We start from the raw sequence: 16,021 nt of genomic DNA on the forward strand, positions 1-16,021 counted from the left end.
CCCAGTGTCCCTCAAACCTTGTCTCTTCCAGCCACAGATGCTGAAAAGAAACCTGTTTCTCCCTGTCATCCCCAGACGCATGGAGCAAATGAGACACAGTCCCCACACCAAGGAGCTCAGTCCAAGGGGAGACTCTCAACAGACTGTGATAAGAACACATTGTATTGGTCATGCATTCCTGCATTAATTCATATATTTTTCAGTACACATTTATGGAGTCCATTGTCTAGGCTCCAAGGACACGACAGTGAATAAAACAAAAATGCCTGCCCTCGTAGAGGGTACCGGCTGTTACAGAGGAATTCTAGGGTGTTTTCAAACACTGAAGAGGGAAATGGTGGTTTTCTCTGTCCAGATAGACTTTGAAAGCCTTTCCTGAGGAAAGAACATTTGGGCTGGGTTTTGAAGAATGAATAGGAGTTTCCTGAAGAAGGAAGGCATGGTAGGACATTGTCGTGGCTGGGCTGGTAGGTCGGTGGCAGACAGGGCCAGGGGAGGAGTCCAGAGCGGTGAGTAGAGCAGAATCAGATCATGCAGGTTTTTTGAATCATGCCAAATGTTTGCAGTTGATCTAGAAGGTAATGGGGAGCTACTGGAGGGTTTTGAGCAAGAGAGAGACATGATTCAAGCTACGTGCTAGCAGTGTGGCTAAGTGTATTAGTTTCCTAGAGTGGTTGTAACAAATCACCATAAACTGGGTGACTTCAAACAAGAGCAATGTATTCTCTCGCAGTCCCCGAGACCAGGAGAAGTCTGAGCTCGAGCTGTCCTCAGGGTTGTTCCTTCTGGAGGGCTCTGAAGGACAGACTGTTCCACACTTCTCTCCGAGCTTCTGGAGGTTTCCTTGGCTGGCAGCTGCGTCACGTCAGTCTCTGGCTCAGTCTTCACATGGCATTCTCCTCTCTATGACCCTTCTTGTAAGGACACCAGCCATATTGGGTCAGAACTCACCTAGTATGACCGCATCTAACTAATTTCATCTGCCACCACTCTTTTTCCAAATAAGGTCACATTCTGAGGTACTGGGGGTTAGGACTTCAGCATATCTTTTGGGGGGACACAGTCCAACCCATGATGCTAAGCAACTTGACTAAGAGCACACAGCCAGCGTATGTGCTGCAAGGCTGAGGGTAGGACACGTGAGGCAGACAGCCCATTTATAAGTGCACCAGCATGGGCAGGGGTGTGGGTGTGGGGTATTTCCACAGCACCTTACATGGGGCTGAAAACCATTGTCTGCGACAAGGAATGGGGGTAACTACTGATGGAGTTATGGCAGGTTAAATCCCACCCTCTGGTCACGCCTGGGGCCATTGCCAACTCCCCGTGGGTGGCTCCTCCCCTCTGATAACGCAGTTGCCCAACTTGCCAAGAACATCTCTGAGCTTTTAGGTTCTAAGTTATGTGGGATACAGACTGAGGAAGCCACGCCCACTCGGACAGCACCCAGTGGGGCCTCTTGTACCTCATGAGCGGCTGCGCCCCCAGCAGAACCCATGCAAACTGCAGTTTTGTGCGTGGTTTGAAGATTCTCCTCTGACTACAGAATAAGCCAACTCAGAACGCTGTGGCCACCACATCTCCAGTGTCCAGGAGACCTGGGGTCACGGTCAGCTCCTCGCATGGGTCTCCTACTCTCCAATGCTGCTTACTCCTCTGTGAGCGGGGATGCTGCTGCTACAACTGGCCTCTGGAAAGCAGGTATGGGGAGGCTAGCAGGAAGGCACAGCTCCTTCTGATTGGAAGGTCAGCCTGGCCTCACTCCTTCTGGAGGGATTCCCACAGAGCCCAGTGATGGAGGAAGGCCCTGGGTCCTGCCAGCCAGATGGCCCTCCCAAAGGGATCTGTCATGGTGCTTGTACGGACTTCGTGAAACATCAGGCACATGAAAGTGTTCTGTACACCCAAAACACCCTGCACAATGTTTGCACTCACGGTGAGTGTGAAACAGTTTTCCACCTAAGGGAGGGTGCCCCCCAAGCGGGCTGTGTGCCCAGGCCCACCTCCTGGAAGCTGCAGCCCCCCCACTTTGTCACATCCACGGGCAATCCTGGCACGGGCAAAGAATATTAAACTGTCTTCAGAGCGGCAGGCTTTGAAGAGGTTTTCTTCTCCCTCCAATCTCCCTTTTCATTACCGGACGCCTCTGAGGTGATGAAATTGCAACCTGCAAGTGATTCTATCAGGACGTGGCCTCTGGAGAGAAGTGGTGCTGCCTTGGGCTGCGTGCTCCTCTGACCTGGGAGGCCAGGGCTGTTTAGAGCACGGCTGTTCTGGTGCCCCAGTGGCTCCCGCACCTCAGCAACCTCTCCGGCACCTTCCATGGCCAAGGCTCTACACTGACATTTCTGCTCGTTTTCCCGCCACTCTGCCCTTTTGAATGGGAGTTTTGTAGAACAGGCTTTCCTTTGAGGCCTTCTTTGGGGTCCCTAGGTCATTTCCGGAAGCCATAAACAGCCCACACTCAGCCATTTGGTCAGGACAACCTGCCCCCAGGTCCAACAACAACCCTGGGACACAAACAGGACAAATTTACACTCAAATTTACAGGAGGGAGAAGTTAAGGGTCCATCTGGGAAAGACCTCAGTTCCAAGGCAGGTTTCTAAGTTTCTATGGAGCAAAGTTCCTACTTCCCTCTTCCAGTGGTGGGTGTGCAGTCTCTCCCCTCCAGGCCTGGGCTGGGTGCTCTATGACCTCTACCCTCCCTCCTGACCCTGAAACGAACCACAGAAACTGTTTGGAATTTTTAGGGATTTTTACTGCCAGTATCAGAAGGAACTATTAGAGATTCTTCTCCTTATATTTCACCTATCCCACATTGGGAAAAATCTTCCCTGCCTCTGAACACCTATAGCTCATGATTCTTGTGTTCATTCATTCATTCTGTACATTTAACAAATATTTAATAAGCCCCTATTAGTGCCAGGCATATTCTAGACACTGAAGAACCAGCTGTAAGCAAAGTAGAGTGAAAGCTCCACCTCACAGAGCTAGCAGTTGACAATTATGTGACAAGCAGCTGCCAAGTGCCAGGCATGAGGTGGACACCTGCCCCTTCCTTCTGGTAAGAAGCACTTGAGTGGTTAGGAGTTTGGCCTGTGGACCCCAGCGGCCACGTTGCCACACTCAGCTACTTATACTTTAAGTGAGCTCCGACCATGTGTTAGAACCTCTCTGAGCCTTTGTTTCTGTCTATAAACAGGACAATATCTTCCTTCTGAGGGTTAACACGAGAGCAAATGAAATGAGGCCTGAAAAGTGTACCCCAGAGTTATGGTCACACAAATTTCAGCCAACGTTCATCATTATTATTTATTACTACTACGACTATTATTAAACCTTACAGCTGTGAGTGTGGATTATCTCCCTCCACCTGATTGCATGTGCGTGTCAATTCATAAACGCACATCTACAGAGTTAAGGGAGCTTCTAACAGAATCAGGAGAAAAAATAATACTAAAATAATTCAAACAAGAAAAGGAGAAAAGAGACAGATTAAAAGAAACACAGTGGAAGATTTCATTTGTATAACATTTTTGAAGTGACAAAATTATAGAAACGGAGAACAGTTTAGTGGTTGCCAGTGATTAAAGAGTGGGTGGGGTGGAAGGGGAAGTGGGTGTGGCTGGAAGGAAGTGGGTGTGGCCAGAAGGGAGTGGGTGTGGCCATAAAAGTGCAACCTGAGGGCTCCTTGTGGTGATGGAAATGTTCTGTCTTTATTACTGAATCACCTCCCAAATTTCAGGTTCCCGTGCCCGATGCACTTGTAAGCCAACACCTGAGACACCAGTGCTTGGAGACAGAGAAAGGTTTATTCAATTTGTCCAAAGGGAGAGGACAATAGGAGAGCAAGATCTCTCAAATCTGTCTTCCTCAAAAAGCGAATGTAGGGAGTTTTTCTGCAGCTAGAGAGTAAGGGAGGGAGAGTTTCAGGGAACCAAGGGAAAAGTCTGTGTTTGTTCAGTCCACAGATAACATTTTATGCAGCCAGACTTCCGGGAGGCAACAGATAGTCTCCACTTTCTTAAAGCCATTTATTCCTTCTGCAAAACAAACTCATGCCTTCTCCTTCTGACCCCGGAGTTATTCCCTCCTGCTACAAAGAAACAGTGCATCAGCAACACAAAATTATATTGTGAGACCAAGCGGTGCTGGGTTGAAGAGCCAAGATTCTGCAAAGTATCTCCTAATTGTACATCGGTGATGTTATCTTAAAGCAAGAAGCAGAAACCAGATATCTTGTGAGCTTTGTGATTGTTTAAGCTATCATTGCTTTGCCCTTAACTAGTTATATTTTTCTACTCTCTCAAGCAAAGTGTACTCTTAAACCTTTCTCCTGGAATTTGCTTTATAGGCAGGCTTTCAGTACATGACTAATACACTTGGTAATTTTTGATGACAAGCAACGTGACAACCAAAGCAATTGAAACATTTAGTTAAAGCCTGTGTCTCTGGACTCCACAATCCAATGCCTGAACACGTTAATTGTTACCTGATGGTATTAGTGTCAGCATCCTGGTTGTGACGTAGTACTAGAGCTTTGCAAGGTGTTAGCATGGGGGCCAGTGGGGAGAGGGAACAAGGGATCTCTGTATTATTCCGTACATCTATCTGTCCATTAACAATTGCCTCAAAAAATTTAATTAAAAAACACATATATCTTCAACTGCACTATCCAATATATTAGCCACTTACCACAAATAGCTACTGAGAACTTGAAATGTGGCTAGTTCCAAACTGAAATGTGCTGTACGTGTAAAGTAAACATGGATTTTGAAGACAGTAGAAATAATATAAAATACCTCATTAACAATTTTAATATTAAACATGTTGAAATAATATTTTGGATATGTTGGGTTAAATAAAATACATTATTAAAATTAATTTTCTTTTTACTTTTTTAATGTAGCTACTAAGACACTTAAAAGTACTCATGTGACTCACATTGTATTTCTACTCGACAGCACTGTCTTAGAGATCATTGCGTAACTATGAGCTCTTCTATTTTTTTAAATAACTACATAGTTTTCGTTTGTACAAAGATACCTGTCATGCGGGGGACCCTGCTCGCTGCGCCATTTGTCATGCAGGGAGGCCTGCGGGGTCTCTGCTCCCCCTCCCCATACAAGAACGCAGGATATGGTGAGGCCAAAAAGGAACACCCACGGAGCCATAGGTAGGGGAGTCATACCACTTTATTCTCTCTGGCGGCACTATACTCTCACTGGAGGCTGGATACACACTGTCCGCAAACCGCCATCCACGCTTGCCAGCCCAGCCGCCATCTTCTTGCTAGCCCCATCCTTCTTCTCTTCTCCTTCTCTCGTAGCCACAGCAGTTATATTGTGGCCAATGGCTCACTGGTTACAGCTGACGGCCAACTAGCCACAGCTGATGGCCATGCAATCACAGTTGGCCATTTACTACCTGAGCCAGCACCTGTCTATGTGAGGCCGAGAGCCTGGAAACTACTCTCTGGGGCTCCGCCCCCACACTCCACCCCTACAGGCTCTCGCCTCACAATCTACGCGACAAGCGTCTTCCACGAGGGGACCTGTGCGAGGAGCCTGGGGGTGAATGCAATATCCTGGACACAGCCAAGCTCTCTGGGCACAGCCAGGGTTTCTCAGGGCACCACCAGTGCTTCTGGGCACGGCCAGACTTCCTGGACTTCTTAGGGTACCACCTGTCTTCCCGGACACAGCCAGGGTTTCTCAGGGCACCACCAGTACTCCTGGGCACTGCCAGACTTCCTGGACTTCTTAGGGTACCACCTGTCTTCCCGGACACAGCCAGGGTTTCTCAGGGCACCACCAGTACTCCTGGGCACTACCAGACTTCCTGGACTTCTTAGGGTACCACCTGTCTTCCCGGACACAGCCAGGGTTTCTCAGGGCACCACCAGTACTCCTGGGCACTGCCAGACTTCCTGGACTTCTTAGGGTACCACCTGTCTTCCCGGACACAGCCAGGGTTTCTCAGGGCACCACCAGTACTCCTGGGCACTGCCAGACTTCCTGGACTTCTTAGGGTACCACCTGTCTTCCCGGACACAGCCAGGGTTTCTCAGGGCACCACCAGTACTCCTGGGCACGGCCAGACTTCCTGGACTTCTTAGGGTACCACTAGTTTCCCCGGGCACAGCTAGGGTTTCTCAGGGCACTGCCACTTTCTCTGGGAACAGCCACACTTCCTGGACACAGCCAGGGCTTCTCAGGGCACCACCACTCTCTGTGGGCACAGCCACACTTCCTGGACTCAGCCAGGGCTTCTCAGGGCACCGCCACTCTCTGTGGGCACAGCCACACTTCCTGGACACAGCCAGGGCTCTCAGGGCACCGCCACTCTCTCTGGGAACAGCCCGACTTCCTGGGCACAGCCAGGGTACCTTCAGGGCTCTACTACTCTCTCTGGGAACAGCCCGACTTCCTGGGCACAGCCAGGGTATCTTCAGGGCTCAGCCAAACTTCCTGGACTCAGCCAGGGCTCTACTCTCTCTGGGAACAGCCCGACTTCCTGGGCACAGCCAGGGTATCTTCAGGGCTCAGCCAGACTTCCTGGACTCAGCCAGGGCTCTCAGGGCACTGCCACTCTCTCTGTGCCTCTCAGGGTACCCTGCTGGAACAACAGCGACTCACAATCAAGGTGCTTACATATTCTCAATGGCGGCCAGTCAAGAAACAAAAGCAAATATCCCCCAGTTCCACTAACAACAATTCCCAAACAAACAGTCAAGCGGTCCATTAAATTAGGGATGGAAGGCAATTCCCCATAGTCCACAGTCATTCACCAGGGCTGTCCTGGGGGTGAGGGACGACCTTGACCTCACCCTCATCTCCCACGGAGGACTCAGCAAGCGTTACCTCCTGGGACTATAAGTCCTGCATCCGGGCTGCCTGAGCAGGAACTTCCCGGCCCACAGGGCTGCAACGACCTTCGCTTTCTCCGGCCTGTGCTGGTTGGGGAACCGTCCACATCTTTCCACCTCTCCGCGGGGCTCCATCTCTGCAGCAGCTGCATGGCTTTTCCTGTGCTGGTGGGAGAACCGTCCACATCTTTCCACCTCTCCACGGGGCTCCATCTCTCCAGCAGCTGCATGGCTTTTCCTGTGCTGGTGGGAGAACCGTCCACGTCCTCCCACCCCTCCACGAGGGTCCAGCTCTCCGGCAGCTGCTCCTCCTGGTCTTCCTCAGACTGAGTGTTCATACACACAAACTGCTCCACCGTCCTTTGGAGAGCTTTGGCCGGCACCATATCCTGCCGACTACGCCATGTGTCATGCGGGGGACCCTGCTCGCTGCGCCATTTGTCATGCAGGGAGGCCTGCGGGGTCTCTGCTCCCCCTCCCCATACAAGAACGCAGGATATGGTGAGGCCAAAAAGGAACACCCACGGAGCCATAGGTAGGGGAGTCATACCACTTTATTCTCTCTGGCGGCACTATACTCTCACTGGAGGCTGGATACACACTGTCCGCAAACCGCCATCCACGCTTGCCAGCCCAGCCGCCATCTTCTTGCTAGCCCCATCCTTCTTCTCTTCTCCTTCTCTCGTAGCCACAGCAGTTATATTGTGGCCAATGGCTCACTGGTTACAGCTGACGGCCAACTAGCCACAGCTGATGGCCATGCAATCACAGTTGGCCATTTACTACCTGAGCCAGCACCTGTCTATGTGAGGCCGAGAGCCTGGAAACTACTCTCTGGGGCTCCGCCCCCACAATACCGTAACATTAATCATAGACTCTATTGATAGGAAAAAAGAAAGAATGCTGTAATCATTCTTCTTGAATAAACGTCCACATTTGTGTCATGCTTAAATAGGTATATCTCCTCCAGTATTTTTTAAATTCTGGTATTTTCTTCTAGTATATTTATGGTATTTTAAAAATGTAAATATTTGATATAGAAAATTTTACTTTGTTAGGTAATATTTTTCCCAGATGGCCTTTTAGTGGCCTCACACTGCTTATTGAAAAATTCATTATACACCACTGATTTGAAATGCAACTTTTATCATATACTAAAGTCCTATATGTATTTTGACCTCTTTCTGTTGCATTCATCTGTTTTTCTGTTCATGTACCAGCACCACACTCTTTTAATGACTAATACAACTTTAAATTGGCACAATGAATAGAGTTAGTGAATAAATACATTTTCAATAAATCTTGTACTTACTTTATGTGTGGTATAATTGTATGTCATTTTATCTTTGGCCTTTAAGGTGTTGGTTTGTTAAATGTACACATTTAAAATGTAGCATAAGTTTGGTGATGATGTTATAGAATTTAATTTTTTAAAGTATCTCAAAAATATGTAGAAGTTTCCCAGTCTCCGTTATCCTCTGAGATGCCCTGCTAGAAAATGGCAGGATGAGACAACACAAAACATGAGGGTCTGAGACACGAGAACCAGCGCCCTAAATGGAAGCCCTTGCAACTGAAACATGTTGCCCAACAAATGCCAGGCTCCAGCCAACACCCCTGACAGAAGGGATGGCGCCCGACAGCTAGACTATTGTGTTCTTCATTGGCCTGCCCTCAGCACTGAGAACTGGATGTGGCACATAGTAGATGCTCAATAAATTTGTATTGATGAATATGATTCCTCTGGGGAAGAAGTGAATCGGGGACTAGAGATTAAGCAGAGTGCCCTCGGCACCTCCACTAGGGAGGAAACTATTGGTAGAACTTCCTTCTTTTCTATGGAAATGGAAGAAGCAGTCCTGTTCCTTCTCCTTGTTTCCAGATGTCCTTTCTCACCTGCTTTGAGGATAAAAAACAAGAGCCTCGTGAAAAGTCCTGATGTGTTACATGCAGCTTTCTAGAGCGTACATGGGGAAAGTTAAAGCTAGGATGGGAATTGGTCTGATCATATGGCTTGCTGATCATTTCAGACAGGACAGATAACATTTGGAGGCCATAGGTTTAGGGGAAGTGATGTACAATGCTGGGGGGTAAAAAACACCAAACCAGACTCTAGACTCAGAGATATCTGGATTTGAAGCCTCTTTGGGCCACTTACTAGCTATAAGAACTTCACCTCTGTCACTTAACCTCACTGAGTCTTTGTTTGCTATTTTGGGGGGAAAAGATATCAATTCAGTCTACTTTCTCAGGCTAAGGTAAAAATTAAATAGTCTCCTTTATGTAAAATATTTTCATAGTTAGTAGTCACTCAATAAATGCTTGTTAAATAATGTCATGAAACAGACAAGCAATCTTTATTATTTATGTACTGATTAGGAAAATACATGGGTTTAGAGTTGAATTGACCTAAATTTATATCCTATCTGTCATTTACTCACTGTATCCATCAAAATGATTTGACTGGTGTCAATTGGATTGAAAAATAAGAATACTGATTATCTGAAAACAACGAAGTGTAGAGGGAGGGCGAGCCTGCCTAGGGAGCAGTTGGTTCAATAGCCCAACAATGTCATCAGAGACACAGTCTCTTCCATCTCTCTGCTCAGCACTGGCTCCACCCTAAGGGGGCTCCCTGATGGTCATGAGATGGCTGCCAGCAGAAACAGGGGCCACGTGCCACACAACAGTATGTTTAGGAGACCGCTGAACAAGCCCCATGCCCACAGTGGATCAATGGGACCATGGCATTGCCCTTGAACTCCAAGGCGCTGCTTGCCTTAGAGATAATGGGACCAAATTCTGGGTTCAGGGATGTGGTCACCTTCCACCGAGACACAGAGGGTTACCTGGGTAAAACTGGTTCTATTAGGAAGGGAGGTAGTGGAAATGGATGCTGAGTGGATATACCAAAATTTAACCAAATGTCACTATAAGCAACTTTAATTCAATCTCCCCAAGATTCAGTTTTTTCAATTGTAAAACAGAGTGAATCGATCATGCAACTTCTCAAGGGTTTTTTTATTAAAGATTTTATTGGGGAAGGGGAACAGGACTTTAATGGGGAACAGTATGTACTTCCAGGACTTGTTTTCCAAGTCAAGTTGTTGTCCTTTCAGTCTTAGTTGTGGAGGGTGCAGCTCAGCTCCAGGTCCAGTTGCCATTGCTAATTGCAGGGGGCACAGCCCACCATCCCTTGCAGGAGTCAAACTGGCAACCTTGTGGTTGAGAGCCCGCGCTCCAACCAACTGAGCCATCTGGGAGGCAGCTCAGCTCAAGGTGCTGTGTTCAGTTGCAGGGGGCGGAGCCCACCATCCCTTGCAGGACTCGAGGAGTTGAACCAGCAGTCTTGTAGTTGAGAGCCCACTGGCCCACGTGGGAATCGAACCGGCAGCCTTCGGAGTTAGGAGAACGGAGCTCCAACCGCCTGAGCCACCAGGCCGGCCCCTGCATGGGGTTTTGTGACGATTATATGAGACTGTTCAGAGAACTTTGCTCTGAACCTAGGATGTAGAAGGTGGTGAATAAAAGAATAGATACTTTATTATAATTTAGGATACTGACTCACAGCTCCCAGAGCACTTAGAGTTCTTAATTTTCTACATGGGGAAATTAAGGCTCAGAGAGACTGAGCAAGTGTATGTAGACTGCACAGCTGGTAGGATGCAGCTGACACCAGACTCCCAGGTCCCTGGCTCTTGGTGCCACAATCCATGATCCACGTCCTCCAGCTCCCCCTCTATTCAAGGACCCCAGGGAGGGTGTGTGATGCCACTTAAGGGCAGGAGAGGGCTGCTGAAGGAGACAGGGAAGCACCAGGATGGCATTTCCTGTTTTAGTCCCATAGGGGATCCAACAAACAGAAATACTGACCGCCTGGCTTAGCAGCTCTGAGCATCACAGCCCAGAAGTCCCAGGCTGCCCAGACCTGCTTACTCAGACGGGATTTCCATCCCTTCCAAGGCCTGTGCATGGAAGAAAACCTCCACGTAAGCATCTCGCTGCTGCCTACGTGTTCTGCTCAGAAAGTGGCCCTCAGGGAGCCAACTCCAATAAACCACCTTTGGAAAGCGCATGCTGGGGAGCGGGGAGAGGCCGCTGTGCCTCGGGAGTACATGCTGACGAGGAGCTTCCTCTGGCAGTGAGAACACCAACCAGGCACCCCTGCAAGAGGGGGTTGATCTCATCTAATTAAAGATTCCCTTCTAGGGGCCGGCTTCCCGTCTGGGGCTGAGCCAGTACTTTCAGAGACTTGACCCTTCGTGATTCCTGCAACTCTTTCCATTGTCCTCCAGGCTCAGCTTAAATCTGCCATCTGTCAACACTGAGGCGAGAGGGTGGAGAGAGACCATGGGAACTCAAATCTTAGACTTGGGGTCAAATCTGCTACCGCAGCTGTGTGGCTTCAGGCAAGTTACTAAACCTCCCTGAGCCTCGGTTTCCTTATTTATACCATGAGACTAACAGGTCTACCTGCTTCAGGTGTTGCTATGGACTGAGTTGTGTTCCTCACCCTTCACATCCCCGCCTGCCACACGTTCATATGTTGAAGCCTTAACCTCTGATATGATGGTATTTAAAGGTGGGGCCTTTGGGGGATAATTAGGTTTAGATGAGGTCATGGTGTGGTCCCCATGATGAAATTGTTGCCCTTATGAAAAGAGACAGCCAAGAACCCTCTCTCCCTATCTCTCTCTCCCTGTTTCTCCCTCCCTTCCTCTCTTACGCCCTCTTTCTCAGCCATCTGCAAGCCAAGCAAAGAGCCTTCACCAGAACCAACCGGATCTCATTTTTCCAGCCTCCAGAACTATGAGAAACTAATTTCAGTTGTTTAAGCACTCAGTCTGTGGAATTTCGTTATGGTGAGTCCTAGCAGACTGACATGTATATAAGCTGTTTCATAGGTGCCTGGCAGTTAGTAAGTGCTCATCAAATGTTAGATTAAAAAGGAAGTTCACTATTTAGCCTTATAATGCATATGTGTTTTAGGGATAGGAAACACCTATTATCAATGCAACAGGTGTTTACTAAGTGCCTCCTATGGGCCAAGCATTGTACTAGTCATTGGGACATTATGAGAACCCAGGTAGGGACCCTAACCTCAAGAAGGATACAGTCACGTGGGGGAGACAAACATCGTTCAAATAAACACAGGGTGTGCGTTTTACTAGACAAATACTTATGTAGTGGCTTGCTATGGGCCAGGCATCTTTCTAAGTGTTTTACAAAGGTCAACTCATCTAATCCTCAACAATACCTCACCAGGCAGGTATTATTAATTCCCCATTTTACAAATGGGAAAGTGAGGCACAGATAGATTAAGTAACTTGCCCACAGTCACCTGAATCAGTTAGCTACAGCTACATAAGAAACTGTTGCCAGATTCTGTGGCTTTAAACAACTGTTTATTATTTCACAGGAGTTGTTGGCTGAGTGTCAGCTCTGACCCAGGCTGGGCTCAGCTAGGCGGTTCTGCCGTTGTGACCACGTGTCTATGGCCAGATGGGGCTTGGCTCTGTTCCACGTGTCTCTCCTCCTCTTCCTGGACCAGCAGGCAAACCCTGGCATATCCTTCACATAGTGATGACAGAAGAGCAGAGAGCAAGCCATAAGCAGGTAACTATCACTCGGCCAGATCACTTCATCACTAGTGAAGGGAAGTGGCAGGAAAACCAAAGGCACGTGCTTGGGCAGAGATCCCAGGAAAGTCATCTGTACACCTTTGCAGCCCGGGAGACCTCCCACTGTTACTATTGAACACCTCCTGCATGAGGCTAGCTATGGAGACACACGTGCAAAGGACTATTCCTGCCCCGGGAGCTCTCGATCAATAGGGCGTCATCCAAGCATTCATTCAGTCGTTCATCAAACGTGCCTGGCACATCTCCTCTGTACTGAGGACTGAGCTGGATGAGGCCATGCAAGCCAGTGGTTAGAGCAGGCTCTGTTGTCATACACGCTGAGTCACAGCTCAGTTCTGCCATGACAGCCCTTATTTTCCTATCAGTAAAATGAGGACATTAATGGCACCAGCCACTGGAGGTCTGGGTGAGGGGTTGGTTACTGGAACCCTTTATTCAGCCCTTTTCCCTACAAGATTCCTGCCAGTGGAGTTTGCACACAAGGTACTGAGCAACTGAGTCCTTTATAAGGCACAGGGCTTTCTTGGGGGAAGTGTCCCATTCCCCAGATCGAAGTGCCAATCTTCCCTGTGAGCTGCAGATGGCGGGACCTGCAGAGGGCCTTCCTAGCCCACCTGCCTGGTTGCTGGTAGGGATGTTGAGACCAAGAGGGCAGAGGACCGGCTTTCAGCCCCTGGAGCAGGAAAGCAGGTGTTTTTATTCCAGGTAGACTGTGTGGCCTTGGACAGCTACCTAAGCTCACTGAGCCTCAGCTTTCTCATCAGCAAAAGGAAGACAGTTATATGAGCCTCCCTGTGAAGATGAAAACAGGAGATGCTACACGGGGTGGACCTTTGTTCCGAGCCTCCGCAACCAGGTGGCGAGTGATTTCTCCCTCTCTCTCCCCTGAGGGATGGAAGTCAGAGCCATGGACTCTGCCCTGAAGCTCTGCTCCCCTCCTGGGATCCTCGCCTTCTCAGGCCTTCCCCAGTTCTGCCCCTGCTCTTCCTGCTTCAGGCCCATTCTCTCCCCCTCCCCCGCAGGCGCCTGGCTGGGGCTCTTCATCTTGTAACCACTGCAATGAAAGCCCTAACGGCCTGCTGGCTCCCTGGAGAGGGAACATTCACCAAATAAGAAAATGTGCATTAAGGCTGGGCGGCAGCTCTCATCACTCACTGGCATCATCTGGATTTAGAAAATGGGCTTGGGCTCTGCTCACTGCCCTCATCAGAGGGGGGAAGAAACAAAACAAGCAGGGGCTTTGGGCAGACAGGCCGGGGCAGAGGGCGAGTTTGGCTATGCATGCGGTCGTGGGTATGTCACTTATGTCTCTGCATCTCAGTGTCCCCTTCTGGGAAACGGGGATACCCACCTCCACTCTGCTGGGTTGTTGGGAGGATTCCACCCCGTGCTTGATAAATCTTGAGTTTACTCCATTGAAAACCCTCAGCATCCAGCAAACTCCTTTGTTCTAACTGTGATTGAGAGGCTGTTTCTGGCCCCTGAGGTCCTGGAAAGGGAGGGGAGTCAGGAAGCCTGGGTTTTGGCCCCTCTCCCTGGTTTGCAGGCTGTGGGGCAGCCGAGTTTTTCACCTCTCGGTGAAGATAAACCAGGGGAAGAATATTCCCCAGCCTCGTCTAGCCCAGCCCACCTCTGTCTCACCATTTGGATGGTCCTCTACTCCCTGTGTCTGAACAGATGTGGGATGTCCTCTCCTGTCCTCTCCTGTCCTCTGCCTGTCCCCCTCGTGCAGCAGGCCCTTCCCCAGGGAGGCCCCTCCCCCATGCACCTGCCAGGTAGCTCTTGTTTTCTTCCCACTGCCCTCGGCCATCTTCCCTGTGCTTCAGTCAGCAAAGTACCTGAAGTCTGAGGTCACTTGAATGACCCCAAATTCCAGCCTTCAAGGAAGTGACTCTTCCCCTTCCTGCCACACTTCCTTAGTCGAGACCCTAGAAGGCGAGACCCTGGGGAGCTAGCGCCCAGCCGAGGGCCTGGGAATGGCGGCTGCCCTGCTGTGAGTCGTCACCTCTCACTCCCGGTGCTGCTCCGACCTTTTCCCACCACCTCGGGCCAGCTTTGAACTACTTCTCTGGGGAGTTGCACCTCCAATTTCAGGTTCAAATATGGACCAGAGGCACCGCAAACACAGTTATTTAAGGCTGATGGATTTAAGAGACTTCTCTGAGGTTCAAGGACAACATATGGGAATTATCAAAAGGGAGACATGTAAATATCAGTATCCAGACCTCGTGGACATTTCCCTGTGATAGCCCCCGACTCTGCTGTGCCTATCCTGCCTTTAACCACTCGATAAGCGTTTATCCCCCCACCCCAAATTCTCCAGTCCTCCCACTAGATCCCACTAGAGGAAACATTAGTTCACAGCAGCAATGAGGTTCTCAGGAAAGCCATCTCAGAGAAGTTTAGAGCGCAGGCTGTTTATGAAGGAGCACCCCGGACATCAATTCCTATGGAGGGGCGGGGAAGGAAGCAGGAGTGAGCAGACAGAGGAAAGCTGGGAGGCAGGCCCGCGGCCAGGAGGCTGTCTGAAGCCGAGACATCCCTGAGGGGGCTGGCGGGGCAAGCTGTCGGCTGACAATGCACCCAGCATCTGGGCAGCAAGTCCTTCCATTAGAGAGGCTCTGGGTGGTGCATCTCCCAGTAAAGACAGCCTTCAACATTTGTACATAGAACCCATAACATCTCAGTGTGAAGTGACTGTGCTGGGATTATTCAGGGCTACTCCAAGAACACTGGGTTAAAAACTGTCCTTATGTCTGTGACACCAAAAGGACTGGTCAATTTGGTACCTTCTGGAACAAAGCAGGAGTCCTCGCTGCAGGCAGATTCCAGTTCCACTCCCAGAGCCACCAAGAGCTGGGAGATCAATGAGGTTTCTCTCCAAAACTTTGGTTTCCCAAGCCAAGTGGGGGGAGGGAGGGCTGCATCCCCGTGGACTCTCTCAACCTGCGTTCCTATGCAGGCTCCCTTCTCAGGCCAGCTTCCCCTTCATGGTGGCAGCCGTAGCTTACACTCTATTCTTTCATCACCGCAGAGAGATCTCTGTGGGAGCAGACCACGCTCCTCAATTTTGTTGGTTCTGATTGGTCTGGCCTGGGTCATGTGCTCACCCTTGAACCAATCACTATGGCCAGAGGACCATGCCGTGCTCTCTGATTGGCTAACCAGGCACAGGGCTGTGCCCACCCCTGGAGTGGAGGATGGTGAATGGAGATAGATCCCGAAACTCATTCATGGATTAAGAAAGGCGAGGGTGGTTTTCCAAAGACATTTAAGGCTGCTGACACCAAAAAGGAGAGAATGGATGCTGAATAGGTAGATACAAGAGGGATCCACTCAGTGGTTGAACATTTACCCTGTGAAGGCAGCTGGCACAGAGTGGATCCTCAGGCCTAGGTGCTCTCCGGGCCACCCGAAACCCAGGCGGACCTTCTAGGGCTGCCTTCAGGCCCTGTCTCAGCACACAGCTCTAATTGGTCATCTCCACAGGCATCAGTACTCCCTGTGGGA

The sequence above is a fragment of the Rhinolophus sinicus genome, chromosome 3 (genome assembly GCF_057876585.1).
Source record: "Rhinolophus sinicus isolate RSI-liver-muscle chromosome 3, RSI-T2T, whole genome shotgun sequence".
Classification (NCBI taxonomy): Eukaryota; Metazoa; Chordata; class Mammalia; order Chiroptera; family Rhinolophidae; genus Rhinolophus; species Rhinolophus sinicus.